The sequence below is a fragment of the Ambystoma mexicanum genome, chromosome 12, assembly GCF_040938575.1.
Source record: "Ambystoma mexicanum isolate Mex_15411 chromosome 12, UKY_AmexF1_1, whole genome shotgun sequence".
Lineage (NCBI taxonomy): Eukaryota > Metazoa > Chordata > Amphibia > Caudata > Ambystomatidae > Ambystoma > Ambystoma mexicanum.
In genome coordinates, this window is record NC_090936.1 from 366,892,668 (window position 1) to 366,910,763 (window position 18,096).

The 18,096-nt window shown below is 44.0% G+C and overlaps 1 protein-coding gene across 3 annotated transcripts in view; it reads right to left on the minus strand.

The window, feature by feature from the left end:
* Positions 1 to 11,702, minus strand: part of IRAG2 (inositol 1,4,5-triphosphate receptor associated 2) — a 2,448,326-nt gene extending 2,436,624 nt beyond the window's left edge. For all 3 annotated transcript variants that reach the window (XM_069628487.1, XM_069628486.1, XM_069628485.1), the window contains exon 1: positions 11,569 to 11,702. The gene's annotated coding sequence lies outside the window, so the exon portion shown is untranslated. The remainder of the gene's footprint in view (positions 1 to 11,568) is intronic.
* Between the last annotated feature and the right edge of the window lie 6,394 nt (positions 11,703 to 18,096).

The following is an 18,096-nucleotide window of genomic DNA, read 5'->3' on the forward strand; positions in this document are numbered from 1 at the left end:
TGCGACGACAATACTTCCCACATTTGGGTCTTTGAAATTGTAAAACTTGTGCATGAAGGTCACTATGTGTCGTTTGTGAAGGGATTTCACAAGTGACAGATTTTTGGATTAACTGCAAAACAGTGGCATGACTGTCCTGACCAAATTTAGGAGCATCTTTAATCCACAAAAGCATGTGGATGTGTGGTGCTCCTCTAGCTTGGTATTCTTTTCTCCAAAAGAAGTGTTGTACTTCTCAGAGAGGAGGAACAGTTTTATTACAAATGAAGTGTAGCATTGGAATGAAGCGCGATGGAAATATCTTGATACATTTACAGGATCTAGAGGGCAGAGTTTTCCTGGTGTTTGTGTATCTATACTTGTTTTGTTTTTGTTTGCTATGCGTAAGAAATCGTGTAAATCTTCCATGCGTATTCTGCACAACTTAATGTCACAAACCAAGTGGATGGGCCAAGGTTTCTTATCATACAGCGTACATCTGCGTTACGTCGGAACCAGTATTCTTTTGTACCACGCATGTGCTAGAAGATTTTAACTGTAAAACTTCATCTTTTTCTTGCACTTTTTGTAGTAATGGCATGGCGGACATATTTTGAAAATTGGTACCTGATTTTAATGTGTGTGCGCAACTCCGTAGCATAGAGTGCTAGTTCACTTTCAAAGAGAAGATGGAATATGTATTTCAGGTTTTGTCTGTATCTGGGGTCTTCAGAATACATTCGTAAAGAGCGGCATTCTGATGCTGTTATTTGTGTGGGTCATACCTTCCTCCTTTTCCAGTAGGAAAGAGTAGAGGAAAGGCTTGTGCTTCCATACTTTTTTCCCCACATGCTGATTGGAGATCCTTGGCTTGTTGCATGCTTGTTGCATTTGGTAAGTTTCCAGTGCATCATCTATGGTGTCTTTAGAGTGTAATGGGTGAATTGTATAATGGTCTAAAATATTGCATTCTGTAACAGGACTAGAAGTTGAAATTGACCAGTTCCTGACAAATCTTGAATTATTTCGGTGGTTTCCCTCAGGTTTTCTTCAATATTTATTTCTTTGTAGTATTCATTGTTGTCTTTTAGATATTGCAGGGATTCTCTAACTTCATTTAAGTCCACAAGTTGTTGCCAAATTTCTTTGTCTTTTGTAGGTACGCCATTTACTAAGATATTAGACATTGATCTATTGGACGTTGCACTCCCAGAGTGTGTACATTTTCTTTGAGATATAATGGCAAATAAACTAATTTGCCACAAATGCCTTTCAGCAATTCAGAGGTAGGTAGTTTTGCTGTTTTTGGTTGAAGGCGTATTATTGCTTGAAATAGGTGTACTGTTTGAATTATGACGCTCTCGTACAAGTTAAGTTTTTGCAGGGATTTTGGTAGTCGGAATCATTCTAAGTTACTTGTGATAGCATGTGAAGGTATTTGGTTGTTGTCAGGTTTTGCAGTGCAGTAACTGCAAAGTACTAAGGGGTCAGTAATTTCATATTTGTTTTCTGCTATGAGATGGAGAGCTAATTGGAACCACTTGTAATCTTCATTGTCTTCTATTTTGTACATTATGTCTACAGTTTTTGTGCTCGTTTTATAAAAATTCCTGAGGCAACAGACACACAGACACACATGGTTTGGTACTTCAGCAGATGTGCTTTTAAACTTTAGTATTTCTGTTTTGTATGTGTGCAGTGGAAGGTTGCGATCTGTAAAGTTGTTGCAAGTCTGTTGTAAAGTTATTGCATTTTGTAAGTGGCTTTCACTTCCAAAATATTTCTCTGGATATGCTCTATTTCTTAGAGTAGTTCTTTGGCTGTACCATGTAGAAGATTGTTATTTAAATTGGCTAGTGCTAAAGCAGGACTTTTAGCATAGTAAAGTTTATGAACCAGATTTCTTTAGTTGAATGGTGTGTTGATATAATTTTGATATGGCGGAAGGTGCTTTTGCAAAGAGGTCCAGAAATGCAGGCTAATGAAAGTCCTTGTAGAACTGTGCATTTTCGCACTGGAAAGGAGTCCATACTTTATAGTTTTATTTTCAATTTGTCTTTGCCTTTCACATACTGATGAGGAACTGGCGTAAAGATGTGAAAGATTTTTTGAGTATGTTACACATTAATGTGCACACCCATTTGTAGACTGGACATATTGGCTCAGTGGAATGGAGAGTTGATATTAAGTTTTCTGGGGATATATTTGTGAGAAGCATTTCTTGTTCTATAATGGTATTAAGTTGTTCATACACTCGTCCACTGCTATGTATGGCAATTGGATTGCTTTGCTTTTGTTTTTGTGCTTCTTCATTGAAATATGGTTCTGTGCTGGTGGTGCGACTCCATTCACCTCCACAGATGTGTGCGAAGCTATCTTTATTGATATTCCGTTTATTGAGAAGTCTTTTATAGTTCAGTAGTAAGTTGTGTTAGTGGTTTCATTCTGTTTAAAACTAAAACAAATAATGTCCTTTTGAGCAGGATTACACTAGGAGAGCTTCCAGGATTACTTCTCTATGGTGGGTTTTAAGGGTTGTGCTCGATTTCTCTACTGTTTTTATAAGGTTCTGAAGGACTCTGTGACGGAACATTTTTTGTAAAATAATCTTTTTGGTATGCTTACTTGTGGCTGCATCGAGATTTATAGGTGCAGTGTTAGTACTAGTGGTAGCTGCAGTCTTTTTAATAACTGTTTAGTTTTACATTTTGAAAAAGGAGGCCTTGCTGCTTGTGTTTCGCTTAGTGACTGTATTAGCCGTTTTGTTTGAACTTTTTGTATACATTCTGCTAGAGGTACTTGCTTATTTTGAACTAGTTTTGATTTGCTCTACTTCTGCCCCTTTCTACGGAGTTGCTTTTTGGTAGGCATTCTTTGGGGTCTGTTGGAGAAAAAAAGAAAGTGTGGCTTGGGACGTTGTGCAATGTATGTGTACATTGTGCATTAGTGTCTGAGTATGATGGTAGGTATGTATTTAGAGGTGTGTGATTGTGCAATGGGCTGTTACTTCAGGTTGGAAAGGCTACTGTCATATTTGTGTGTTACTATATTGGTGTTCAGAAGACTATACAAAGTGTACATCTGCTGAGGGGCAATTAGTAATACTGATTCTAATGCTGCAGGGTTAATACAATTGTTTGTTCTACAATACTATAATTCTACAGTGTTTGAGTAACAACATTATGACAGTATTGCACTTACTTTTTTGGATGCAAAGAATAGGTTTCTTCTGAGTTCTGGTTCGTACTTCAGACGCTGCTGGTTTTCAGGAGAGTGGTTTTCACTGCAATTGTGAAATAAAGAAGTTAGTAAATATGTGGGTTAATAGCACTGTTAATGTAGACATGTATTGGATTGTTTTTGCAGTAGTAGTGCTTTCTGATAACTGTGCATAGCATGTAGATGCACTTTCCTTTGTCTCTGTGCATTCTGTATATTTTATCTGTGCTAGAAGAAGGCCTCTTCTACGAGCATAAGGTTGCGTTATTACGGCGGGTGCTGGGTGTTACAGAGCAGGCGCTCTCTAACACCCAGCACCCATACCTGCCTACGTTTGAAAATCAAAATTCCTGAGATTTATGCCCTGCCCACAGCGAGTCACACAAAACCGCACTCTGCCCACATGTCAAAAAGGTAAACTCTGTTGTAATGTGATGTGACGTCAGAAATTTGCGGTTCAAATTGAAATATGCATATTTCATTAAATTGCCTTTTTACAACCACCCAAATTGCATTAGACAAAAGGCATTAGCATGTAAACTCCAAGAACCAATACAAAGTTTTCCCTGAATTTTGCAGTACCGAAATTGGACATTTGACCTTAGTTGTTTTTTATCAGGTTAGGTAGGGGGCACAAGGGACACTGCCCCCCCCACCTAGCTACGCCACTTGTCATACAGTGAAGGTCATTAAATAATATATAGAACCGTGGAGGGGACTCTGATGTGTGCCCACCGGCCTCCCCACTGCTGATGGTGGAAACAGTGGGGCAGGGTCGGACTGGGGCATACAATTGTCTCAGGAACTATTGGGCCAGTTTGAGGAGTTACTGGACTCCAGTAACTCATCAAACTGGCCCACATTGGCCAAAAAGGTGGCTCACTTTGACCCAATAAATATGGGCCCACACAAGCATTTTGTGTTCTTGGTTAAGCCATGGGTCTATTGCCCTATATAGGCTAGTCCGAGCAGCCTGCAGTGGTGCATGGAGGTTAGCTGCCTTATTTATCACGAGGCAAGCAGCCAGAGCCAGTAGGAAGCTTTACACTGGCCAGTTTGTAGACTGGAACCATGGGGGCAGTTGCTGGACCTCCTCCCCGCCCCCCCCCCAAGCGGCTTGAGGCCTCACTTGTTTGTAAAGGCGAAAGGCCCCAACGCTGTCCCCGATTGCTGGACTGGGTGTTGGCAAGTGGCTGCGCTGGCATTTCTTCAGCTGTCGATTCTCGAGGCCCCCCTCCAGAGTGAGTGTGCATTGTTGTTGGTAGCCGGTAAATGAGTTGCTTTTTGCCTATTTTGTAGAAATTGGTCTGCAGTGTAAAGGAAGATTAGGCAGAGAGGACCTTCCCACTTGATAAGAATGGCCCTGAGAGGTAAGCCTAGCCCAACGTTTTATTCTAAAAATATCTTGCAGCGAACATTTACATTTTACAGACATTGCACTGATGTTATACATCAGGAGGTACATATAAATCATTTCTACATTCTTGCTAATTCTATATCTTGGGGTACAACTAATTCTGGTGACATTCAATATTAGTACAAAATTGCTAATCAAAAAAAATTTTATTAGCAAAATCTGCTAATCCATTCTTGAAAACTAATTTATGCCTTATAGTTGAATGCTGTTGTAAATTCTAGAACGGATGGGCAAGCAGCTGGAATGGAAGAGTTGTGTAGATTGGAAGAACAGTTGTAGAGGCAGTGGTGATGTTTCAGATGGGAGCCCCCATCTGTGTGTACGAATAAAGATGCGTGTACTCATCCTGGCTGCGTCTCACCTTATAACACCCCAAAAAGCTTTCTCACACAATCATACTGTTATTTCTCCCATCTTTTAACATGAAATGACACTTTGTTAGACAGCTGTGTGTGTTGTGTCTAAAGGAAATTCAAACGATAGTAAATATCCAGAATGCATAGAAAGGAAATTGTATGTACATCCTAAGCACTAGAATGCATGAAATGCTATTATGGTTGAAATGTGGATACATACGTGGCAGTGGTTACACAAATAACAGAATGGACGAAGAGAAGAACAGTTTGCACATTAGAGTTAGTAATATGGGTAAATACAAAGTTGGAGAGCACACAGCTTTGCAAGTAACACTTCATCATACCAGATGGGAGAAATTACAGTAAGCTTTTACTCCAGGTTATACAGGGTAAGTGGCAGTTACCCTGTTTATATGCATTTATACAAGAGCTGTACATCTACTTTGCAGAACATATTCATACCTGTAGTTTGTGTTAATGCATGTGGATGTGCATGAAGCTGCAAGCAGAAATCCTGGAGTTTTATAGTAGTTGTTGCTGTAGATGCTTTGCAATCACAGCAGAATTGTATTCAGAGTGATCAACAGTACATCTAAAGTGCTGAACTGTGATGATGGAGTTAGATGTAGAGTTCTTGGATGTGATTGGTGGATGGTTGTGCGACTGCTTAACAGTAGCCAATGAGGGAATGGTGCAGTGATTGAAGTGGAAAGGGAAGAAGGGCTGCCCCAGTGTTAAGCAATCCGCGGACACTGTGGCTGTTCGCGGACAGGGTGTGCCCCATCCGGGGCTACTGAGCATGAAATGGGAGTGCATTTTGGGGATTAGCCAATCAGTTGTTGAGGTTCTGCTTTGTATTGAGAGAGGCTGTGTGTAGTGAAGATGACTGATTTGGAGAAAGTCAGGGTGTTGGTGGTTGGAGATGGATGTGTGATTGGTTTGGAGAAGTATGCTAAATCTGGGAATGTGGCTAACAATTTTGATATAAAAAGGAGTGGAGGTGGTGTGGTGCACTATGCCTGGTTTTAATTTGCAGGGAGTGCTGGAAGTTTGTCAGGATATGGCTAGGTTCAATAGTCCAGATATAGTTGTCCTGCAATGTGGTGCTGTGCATTTGGGCTATGTCAGTGCCCCTACTTTGTTGCAAGAGCTACAAAACTTGGTTCAGGCAGTCATGAAAGCCCTTCCAAATGCCAAGGTTATTTTTTCTACTTTGTTACCTAGGGCAGTATGGGACAATAGTTAAGTTTGTGGTCCTCATCAAAATGGCGCTAGGTGTTTAGTTAACCAAGGAATGTTGGCTTTTATGATTAGAGCTGGGATGTTGTTTTGCAATAATGACAACATTGAATCTGGTAATGTTGTTTACTTTAAAGCAGGTGGCATGTTTTTATCTTTCATGGGAAATGCAATGCTGTTTTGGAATAGAAGGATTGCTTTGGAGAAGCTAATGTGAAGATATTTGGAGGAAAATAAGAAAAACAAAAGTATAAAATAAAAGTGTGTCTGAAGCATCTTTAACAAAAAAAAAAAAGCAAAAAGCTCTTTTCAGAGCCAACCTCAAGGGGGAAGTGGGGCACACTATTTAAATTTTGATTCCCTACGCTCAGATTTTACGATTTTCAACAGATCCAGCAGTTGTCCGCGGACAGCGCGTATTACATACAGGGATTTTGAGGCTGAGAGTCATGCAAATGAGACTTAGCAGGGCAAGGGATTGGTTTACTGGGTGCGATGTGTCAGAAAGTCTGTTTCTTGAGAGGAGAGCAGATAGCTATGGCTGTGTCTTTCAGAAGGCAGATTGTCTGGATTTTGGGAGACTCTTGGATAAATTGGTTGGAGGTGCATGCAGATGACTGATGTGGCGGCACATCTTGGATTCCCTCATGTGGAAGTGCACTGTCATAGAGTGCGTGGAATGAAGTGGCTGGATTTGGTACCTCTTTCTGCTACTTTGGTGAACCAGCGTTATCCAGACATAATTATTAATCATTGTGGAGGGAACAGTTTAGGACATGTCTCTGAAATCTCTTTACAATTTGCAATGAAATAAGGACTTGGGAAAGTCATGGACATGTTTCCAAACTACAGAGTAATTTTTTCTCGTATTGCGCATAGACAAATGTGGCTGCGTTCTTCTTCATTTGGTCCACAAATGGAGAAAGCGAGGCGCAATGTCAACAAGGCTGTTTGTAACGCTCACCTGATTCTCGCAGAGGCGCCGGTCTTGACTGGGCGACTACCGTATCTTCAAAGGTGATGTGTAGCACCCGGTTGGCTCTTTGGGCTGGACCTCTGTGCACTGTATGCCTGACGTGAAGAGTAAGATGTCTGCAGATAGAAAATATGGGGTTAATGAACTGGGGTGTCCCTATCTCTTTCCTCTTCTCCTCTCCTGTAGACCCCCAAAGGTTAACGCTCTCACCTTAGGTAAGTGAATGCCGAGCTCTCCATCTGCCTCGGGGCAGGGTGCTGTAACCAGTTTCTTCACTGGATAGGTAGCGCAGGCCTCTTGACTTCAGAGGACTGCTGTCCGTCGTTTACTGCACGAACGGTAAGTTTCGAGTAATTCAAATGTCTTTAAAAGTCTTTAATAATGATGTCTCTTGTTTTGCAGGGTTCCGGCGATGGCGGATGACGGGCTGAAGTGAGTTGAAGATGAAGCCCGTGTGATGAATAGAAGCGCCTGGAAGCACGTAAGTAAGCGCTTGTTGCCGGCTTCATGATGCGCTCTAACTGTCTTTTTATTTTGCAGGTACAAGTTCGGAGCGGCTGCAGGGTGCCGGAATACCCACTGGGTTAGATGTGGAAAGGAGTAATGGCACTTGAGTATTAAAGTTCCCCAATGTCTTTAAACGCACCTTGTTTTGTCTTTCAGATGCGGGATGCAGCGCCGACGGCCTCCGGAGCGTGCGAAGAGTTGGTAAGCTTTTGTCTTTCAGATGCCGGAATGCAGTGTGAAGACCTCCGGAGCGCACGAAGAGTAGGTAAGCCTTTGCCTTTCAGATGCCGGAATGCTAACCTGTTCTTTCTTGTCTTTATAGGTGTTGCTGAAGACTGGACTCAGGATGGTAAGCCTTTTTCCTTAGGCCCAGGACCGGATGCAGAAGACACGATGAGCGTTCTGCTGCAGAGGGTGCAGAATAACGCAAAGCAAGATTCATCCACCGGGTGTGGTTTAAATATCCTCCTGTAGTGCTTCGGTATCTCCTTCCACAGCCACGCCTAGGTAAGAAAAGAGTTCCTGCTTTCCAGAAGAGTTCCAGTGTTCTGAATCTAGGGAGTGGCTCCAGCCCCACCCAACAGGAAAAGTAGTTCCAAACAGAAGGGGATCAGAGGCTCAACTGGCAGGCAAGTAAGCAGCATGGTCTGCTGCAGGTAAGTCCACCCAAGCATTATGAGCCCGGCGCTTCCAGCGCTGGGACTGGGCATATTTATGAGCCTGGTGCCACTGGCGCCAGGACTGGGTCCAAAAGGTCCCAATTGGGACTGGTTGGCACTCGGAACCTGGGTTATGGATCTGCTTCCAAGGGAGTTGGGAAAACCCTGACCTTTTGGAAGCAGAGATCATGACACTGTTTGTGCCTTTTTGAGAGATGTTGGCATTTCCTCTTTTCAAAATGAAAATATGTTTCGTAGTACACACATTTTTCACAGAGATGGAGTACATCTAACTTATGATGGCAATCATATTTTTCTGCGAAATATACAATATGCATTGCAACCCTTTTTGGAATTATAGCAATCCTTTTTCCAGTAGGTGTTGACCATTTGAAGTTTTTGAAACACAAAAAAAAAAAAAAAACACAAAAGGGCTCTTTTCAGAGCCACCACTTCCTCCCGGAGAAGAGTGCAATGGTTTTGACAGTGCAGCACCCCAAAAATGTTAAAATGTCCGGACCGCTAAAAAAATGCACAGAGTCCTGCAGCATTTCAATGGCACTTCTATTTTTGAACTGTGAAAGGCGGCACTGAAAAGAGCCTTTTTTTGTGGGGGGCAGGGTGTTTGTTGTTTTGTCTTTTTTTTTTGTTTTTCAGAGCTGACAAGGAAAGGAAGGGAGGGTAAGGAAGGGGCACCAACCACAGGGATAAGAAAGGGCAGGTGGAGAGAGGAAGGTGTAGGGTGGGCCTTAATCGGGTAGTGGGCAGTCCTTCTCATGCTCCCGGACCGCAGTCTTGAAAGTACTTTGAAGGGTCTCCCTCCTGCAAAGTACTGCGTCGCAGTACATACACAATACTGTGACCCTCGAAAGGTAAGGGTCTACAGCATCACGTATGGCCTGAGAGGCAGCTGGAGGGATGCGCTGCCCCACAGGAGTACCTCTTGTGGTGGCAGGTGCAGAAACAGAGGATGCTGCAGGGGAACTCAACCTACTCATTTATCGCAAGGTACAACCTTACGAATAGCCCCGCAGTGGAACGACCTTAGGTGTCGCTTCATTGAGGCAGTACCGTAGCTGTACAAACCTGGTTTGCCACGACTCAGCACCAACTGGCACTGAGTGCAGTACACTTTGTTTGCACAAGCTTTCGGTACTCCATCAGGAGTGGCAAACAACCTACACACCCGAGATTCATGGCGAGTGCTAGTAGTAGAGACTTCCTCTACCTCATCCCTGTTCCTCTCTGCAGGCCCGTGGGGAGATGGTGGAGCGGGGGCTGGGGGTTGTGCTGATGTTGAGGCAGCACAAGCAGGACTCGCCATGGTTGCCATCTTCTCCATACGTAAAAGAGCACAGCACAGCAAAAGCAATTTCTGATTACCAGCAATCTGGAACAATGCTCAGTTCTGGAAATCCAAAATCAGAATGAGGGTTCAAAAAGTACACAGATCGCTAGGGACATGCGCAAGGGGGAAGTTCACAGGAAAATATCTTGGATTGCTCAAAAAGCACTTTGTGTGTGCCCGGGGGTCTGGACTGTGTTCGCGAACAAGGACCCATGCTTAGCGTGGGTGCGGTCACATGATGACGTTGCGGACACGTTCGCAAATGGGACGGGTATACACATGCGTGGCGGGAGTTGGGTTTGGGGCAGACACAGTAAAATGGCCCTATTGCAGGATTGCCTTATGGTTGTATCAAAGCAGAGACTATTTACCAGGGGTCAAGTTTTCAAATGTTAAATCAGCATAGGACACGGATCAGGGACAACAACCTCTCCAGTCAAGTATCCCCTCTTCCTACATCCCTGGGCCTGACAAATCATCACCCACCTGCCCTCCCCTCATCCCCATTTTTGGCTTCCAACAATGCACTGCTTTGTAGAGGGGACTTGAAAAGTACGCAGCTTAATAAACCACTGTGGCAAATATATAAATTCGTTAAGATATACGTTAAGAAAAACCAACACGATTGTATTGTTATTTTAACCCTGCTAGAATGAAAGAATACAAAAACCAGAAAACAAATCGGCGATGAAAAAAAAAAAAACTTCTAGTTTTGTAAATGTACTTTGAAGTCTCATAACAAAAGATGTGTGGAACGGTAACCTGAACAACAAAAAAATATGCAGACATAAAATAAGGCAAATATTTTAACTCAATTAAAATGTCACATTAAGTCATAGATTGGGGTAGTTAAGTAGCGAGTTCTGTGTGTTTTTAGACTAAACTGCTGTAGCACCTAAACCTTCAAACTATTTAGAAAACAATTTATAAGTTGGTACTGACATGGGCGGCTGGCAGGCAATGTCCTCGGGCCGCCATGAGCGACGGCACAGACCCTATAATCACCAACCTCATATTGCGACAGAAACCCGGTTTAACGGCAGCACCCCGATCAAAACAGTATAGTGGAATAGTCGTCATCCCACCATTTACTCGCTCATACTAGTAAGAAGCCAGCGCTTCATTTTACGTTTCTGCAACAGCACAATTTACTTTACAACAGGTTTATAAACAGTTGCAAACGGAGCAACAATATATGGTTACAGAAAGGACGATACAAAGTGAGCGGCAAAAACGTTACAAGAAAAAACGCGAGTGTTTACTTTGACACAACATTTGCCGTTGCTGAATCAAGACTACAAAACACCGATTTCCTCGCTTGAAAAGGGGAGGGCCTTATTCACGAAATGTTCACACACAAAAAAAAAGTGTCGTTACTACAAATAACTGCAAGAAAAACTCAGTATTAAAAACGGGCAATAGAACAACGTCATCTGAAAAACAAGATAACTGTTCACAGAGTATAGGGAAGTAAATGATATAAACAACGTGTGTGCCGACATCCGATTCCTCAATTACTTTCTTCGCGCCTGCTTAAAACTCAGTACTTTCTGCCCACGCTTCACAGACAATTCAAATACGAACTCTGGGTTAGAAACCGACCACTTCTGGGGTTTCTCCGTACGTAAAAATGAATAAAGACGGTAGGGTCTGCTACTACACCTGGAGGCGAAAGATTACTCGAGAAGCAATCGCCTATGGCCTAAATTTGTAGATTCGTCACGTATGCGATCGAAATCGTGGAATAATCGAGTCGTATTTTTTTTTCGGGGTCATGCAGTTCTCGGGTTTCCAACAGAACAAAGGTAATAAGAAAACCACACGAAGTGCCTTTGAAATATCGCTCACTGAACTGCCCAACAACTAACCTGCCAGCCTCTAAGCACCACCACACCACCTGCAGTCCGTTCCTCCACCCTTCTACGATTTCCTTAAGCCGCGCCCAAAACACAACACGTGCACATGACCGCCGGGTGCCTGCAGAAATCGCTGTTCCAAAGTAGGTGGCGCTACTACGTCTGGAGGTATCGCAATACGCGCATAATAGAACGGAGCAAACTGTGCGTCGTGTCATGTATCAAAAAGAACGGCAGTTTCACCTAGAAAGGGTCCAAACGTTCACTCTTCTGGATAGAGAGAATTCAACTCTGCGCACACTCGACTCCAGTTAAAGCTGCCTCGGTTTAGACAAGCCTAACACCATTTACTCTTATTTATTTACAAGAGCCATCATTCAAACTTTCAAAATTAAGGGGCTGGTATGCCAACACGGCCCATTCCAGACGGGTGATGTGTGTCCAGTCCTGGTTTTAACTTTACATTCTTTTTTTAAATTTTTTTATTTTTTATTGAATATTTAAACAAACAATACAAACCAAACTTGTAGTGTGTACAATAACATTTCGGTTATACATTTTCAATCCTGTTCACTGCCTCCCTTTACCCACCCCCTGTTACCAGCCTGCTTTCACTAATGTTCTATTTCTGTATCTTGTGATGGGGTATTCCTTTCCGTGGGATCCACCGGGTCGTGCATTGACCCAAATAGTTCTGCTATCAATAGTTTCCAGGCCATCAGGGTCTCAGTTTCCTCACCCCCCCCCAACACTTCTAGCTTCTAGCCATACCATGGTTTCCGGTTCTGCCCATTTCTGCAGGTCTTTCCACCATACTTCCAATCGTGGTTTGTGGAACGGCTGAAAACTCCTCCCACTACTCTTACCAGCTCTCATGGCTAGCTCCAGTGAATCCAACCCAAGCGCGTTAGTTGAGTCATTCAACAACTCTACGGCCAAAGCTCTGGACATGATTGCCCCTATCAAACTTCGTAAAAGTAAACGAGAAGCTCACCTCAGTTCATGGTTCACCCCCCAACTCAAAGAACTACGCATCCAAAAACGCAATCTCCAAGCTATCTGGAGGCACTCTCCTACAGCTGAGAATAAAACTTCACTCGCCAACTTTGCCAAAAAATACAAGAAGGAAATAATTCAAACTAAAAAAGACACATTTAACGAAAGAATTAGTAAAGCCAACTCTAATTCTAAAGAACTCTTTTCCATTCTCCGGGAAATGGAAAACCCAATTGCTCCTACAGATAATGTCCCCAAGGACAAATCATGGTGTACCAGCATCCAGAATGCCATAGCAAATAAAATCACAACCCTTCAATCTAAAATTGCCAAGAAAAAAGCTTCCCTGAGCTCTAGGGGAACCCATACCACTCCACTGACAGAGACACCCAGCACAGCTACTCAAAGTAATTGCAAACCCTTCAGGTTTACCAACATTTCCATATTGGAAACTGAAAAGGTTATTTTATCCCTTAAACCCTCGAACTGTCAAGGCGACAGTTGCCCTGCGCAAGTCATCAAGGACGCAGCCAGAGATTTAGCACCCTTTATTTCGAAACTAATCAATGCTTTCTTTAGTTGTAGCACTGTACCCACAAACCTTAAAGAATCTTGGGTATTGCCTCTACTTAAAAAACAGACCCTTGACCCAGCGATCCGTACTAACTATAGGACTATTACCACAGTCCCATTTCTCCTTAAAATCATTGATAGAGTAGCCTACCTCCAGATCCAAAACTATCTGGAGTCACACCAACTATTAGGATCGCGGCAATCTGGTTTCAGACCACTTCATGATACTGAAACAGTGTAACGCTCACCTGATTCCCGTAGAGGCGCCGGTCTTGACTGGGCGTATACCGTACCTTCAAAGGTGATGTGTAACACACGGCTGGCTCTTTGGGCTGGACCTCTGTGCACTGTATGTCTGACTCGAAGGGTAAGATGTCTGCAGATAGGAAATATGGGATTAATGAATTGGGTTATTGAATGTCTCTCTCTTCTTCCCTTTCTCTTCTCCTGTAGAACCCCAAAGGTTAACGCTCTCACCTTAGGTAAGTGAACGCCATGCTCTCCATCTGCCTCGGGGCAGGGTGCTGTAACCAGTTTCTTCACTGGATAAGGGGAGCAGGCCTCTTGACTTCAGAGGACTGCTGTCCGTCGTTTACTGCACGAACGGTAAGTTTCGAGTAATTCTAATGTCTTTAAAGTCTTTAGTAATGATGTCTCTTGTTTTGCAGGGTTCCGGCGATGGCGGATGACGGGCTGAAGTGAGTTGACGATGGAGCCCGTGTGATGAATAGAAGCGCCTGGAAGCACGTAAGTAAGCGCTTGTTGCCTGCTTCACGATGCGCTCTAACTGTCTTTTTATTTTGCAGGTACAAGTTCGGAGCGGCTGCAGGGTGCCGGAATACCCACTGGGTTAGATGTGGAAAGGAGTAATGGCACGTGAGTATTAAAGTTCCCCAATGTCTTTAAACGCACCTTGTTTTGTCTTTCAGATGCGGGATGCAGCGCCGAAGGCCTCCGGAGCGTGCAAAGAGTTGGTAAGCTTTTGTCTTTCAGATGCCGGAATGCAGTGTGAAGACCTCCGGAGCGCACGAAGAGTAGGTAAGCCTTTGTCTTTCAGATGCCGGAATGCAGCGCGAGGCGTTGGTGACAGCCGATGGACCAGGTAAGTGAAGAGCTGTCACTGAAGACCGTAATGCTAACCTGTTCTTTCTTGTCTTTATAGGTGTTGCTGAAGACTGGATTCAGGATGGTAAGCCTTTTTCCTTAGGCCCAGGATCAGATGCAGAAGACACGATGAGCGTTCTGCTGCAGAGGATGCAGAATAACGCAAAGCAAGATTCATCCATCGGGTGTGGTTTAAATAGCCTCCTGTAGTGCTTAGGTGTCTCCTTCCACAGCCACGCCTAGGTAAGAAAAGAGTTCCTGCTTTCCAGAAGAGTTCCAGTGTTCTGAGCCTAGGGAGTGGCTCCTGCCCCACCCAACAGGAAAAGTAGTTCCAAACAGAAGAAGATCAGAGGCTCAACTGGCAGGCAAGTAAGCAGCATGGTCTGCTGCAGGTAAGTCCACCCAAGCATTATGAGCCCGGCGCTTCCAGCGCTGGGACTGGGCATATTTATGAGCCTGGTGCCACTGGCGCCAGGACTGGGTCCAAAAGGTCCCAATTGGGACTGGTTGGCACTCGGAACCTGGGTTATGGATCTGCTTCCAAGGGAGTTGGGCAAACCCTGACCTTTTGGAAGCAGAGATCATGACAGTACCCCCCCTCAAGGCCCCTCCCAAACCGGGCTTCTCCGGGGGTTTTGGCTTGTCAGGAAATGTTCGGTGAAATCTTTTGATTAGGCGAGGAGCGTGGACATATTCAGCAGGTTCCCAGGATCTCTCTTGGGGGCTGTAGCCTTTCCAGTCAATTAGGTAAAATAGTTTAGATTTGGAGATCTTGGAGTCCAGAATGCTTTTGACTTCAAACTCGAGTTCCCCATCAACTAGGATAGGTTTTGGAGATTTAGTTAGTCGGGTTTGAGGTTGCACGGGTTTTAATAGAGAGACGTGGAAGACCGGATGTATCTTCATGTGCGGGGGCAAGTCCAACTTGACCGCTACTGGGTTTACTATGGTAGTGATGGAATAGGGACCAAGGTATCTTGGGTTGAATGTGCGTGGCCCTTTTAGAGGTAGATATTTGGTGGATAACCAGACTTGATCCCCTACTTGATATTGAGGGGCTTCCTTCTGATGTTGATCTGCTCCTTTCTTGTATTGTTCTTTATCCCTTTGAAGGTGAGAAACAGCTTCCTTAAAGGCTTGGGTGATAGTAGAATGCAGGTAGTCTACTGCTGGTGTTTCAAGATCTTGGAGGGGATCCAACTCCGAGGTTCGAGGGTGACTGCCGTACAAAAGAAAAAACAGGGTTTTCCCAGTTCCCGAATGGACAGAGTTATTGTAGGCATATTCGGCTATCCAAAGGATGTCTTTCCAAGTTTTTTCAGTTTGTTGCAGCATGCAGCGTAAATACTGTTCCAGAGTTTGATTGGTCCTCTCGGTTTGTCCGTCGGTCTGAGGGTGGTGACTGGTCGATAGTCTCACATCAATTTGAGCCGACCGACAGCAACTTCGCCAAAAATGAGAAATAAATTGACTACCTCGATCCGAAATTAGAACCGAAGGAAAACCGTGCAGTCGGACGATGTTTTCGAGAAATTCTCGGGCCAGAGTTGCTGCTGTTGGCAAGCCTTTGAGCGGAATGAAATGCGCCATCTTGGAGAATAAGTCCACGATTACTAGAATCGTATTGTATCCGGAGCATGGAGGTAGATCGGTGATGAAGTCCATAGAAAGCGTATGCCAAGGGCGAGGTGGGATGTCAATAGGGCGTAAGAGGCCTGCTGGTCTTTCCTTTTGACTCTTGTTTTGGGCACATACTCCACAGGACATTATAAAGTCTCTGATATCTTTTTTCCAAGACGGCCACCAGAAGTAGCGCTTGATCTTTTCTGAGGTCTTGGCCATACCGGGATGTCCTTCCATTAAAGAATCGTGATAACAAGAGATTACTTTTTTCTGTAAATCTGTGCTGGGCAGGTATAATCGTTCTTGGAAATACAATAAGTTGTCCTTTACTGCAAAGTCCTTTCCCTGCAGATGCCAATTCTGTATGTCTGCTGGAGTTACAAGTTGCCTGGCTTTATCCTTAACTTCCTCTATGGATTGTGGGGCGATTACACCCAGAATTCTTTGTTCGGGAATGATTGGTACAGGTTTAGGGTTGATCAAGTGTTCTTCCACTCCCATCCGAGAAAGGGCATCAGCTTTACCGTTTTTTGTACCAGGTCGATAGGTAATTATGAAGTCAAACTCGGCAAAGAATAATGCCCAACGGAGTTGTCTAGAGGATTGGGCTTTTGCGGTTTTCAAATATTGCAGGTTTCGGTGATCCGTAATCACAGTAACGGTGTGTCGGGCCCCCAGTAGATAATGCCGCCAAGCCTTAAAGGCAGACTTGATAGCCAGAAGTTCCTTGTCAGTAATCGTGTAATTGATTTCAGGAGGCGAGAATTTGCGGGACCAAAAAGCCACGGGATGCAACTGATTGGTTACCGGGTCCTTTTGTGATAGAACTGCCCCCATGGCAAGGCTTGAAGCATCAGTTTCCACGATCTAGGGGAGTTCGGGGCGAGGGTGTTTTAAGATTGGTGCAGAGATAAATTTAGTCTTCAAATCCTGGAAAGCTTGTTCCGCCTCGGTAGACCATTCAAAACGTTTGTTTTTCTTTAACAAGGCAGTGATGGGCTGGACTATTCGAGAGAATTCGGGGATAAACCTGCGGTAAAAGTTAGCGAAGCCTAACATGCTTTGCACACCTTTTACGGAGGATGGTGATGGCCATTTGAGAACTGCATCGACCTTCTTTGAATCCATACGCACTCCGCCAGGTGATAATATGAATCCCAAGAATTCAACTTCAGTCACGTTGAAAACACATTTTTCCAACTTAGCGAAAAGTTTGTGTTGTCGCAATCTTTCGAGGACCATTTTCACGTGTTTCCGATGTTCAGATTCCGATGAAGAATAAACGAGGATGTCGTCAATGTAAACAACAACACACACATCTATGAGCTCTCTGAGGACATCGTTCATAAAATATTGAAAGGCGGCCGGGGCATTGCAAAGTCCGAAGGGCATGACCTGATATTCAAATAGCCCATATTTGGTGCGGAAGGCCGTCTTCCATTCATCGCCCTCTTTTACTCGTACCAAGTGGTAAGCTCCTCTAAGATCCAGCTTTGTATATATGCATGCTTTTCTGACTTGGTCCAGGAGTTCAGGGATCAAAGGTAACGGATATCTATTCTTAACGGTGATCTGGTTCAGGGAGCGATAATCTATACAAGTTCTAAGGTCTCCTTCCTTTTTTGGAACAAAGAACAAAGCTGAAGAAGCAGGGGACTTGGAAGGATGAATAAACCCATTTGCCAGGTATTGATCCAGGTATTGTCGAAGGTGAAGGTTCTCAGGCTCGGTGAGGGCATAAATTCTACTACAAGGAGGAGTAGATCCAGGTATCAGGTCTATCTGGCAGTCATAAGACCTATGAGGAGGTAGAGAGTTAGCCTGATCCTTCCAGAAAACATCTTGGTATTCTAGGTATTCGGGAGGTAACTGGGGAGTCTCTGAAGAAATTGCTGCCAGTGCAACACCAGGTGGAGGGTGACAAGTAGAGACACATTCTGGAAACTGGACCGTTCTTGCTCGCCAATCGATCAGAGGATTGTGTTTCTCTAACCAAGGTATTCCTAGAATAATCTGAAACTGAGGGGCCTTGATCACATCGAACACAATCTTTTCATGGTGTCCATCTTGACTTACTAGCGTCACTTCTTGAGTGGTATGCGTTACTGGCCCGGAGGCTATCTCCGTACCATCCACCGTAGTAATGACGTCCTTTACAGCCTTGGGACAAAGAGGTAGATTCATCCTCAAAACCATTTCATGATCCACATAATTGCCGATGGCACCGCTGTCGACGTAAGCTTC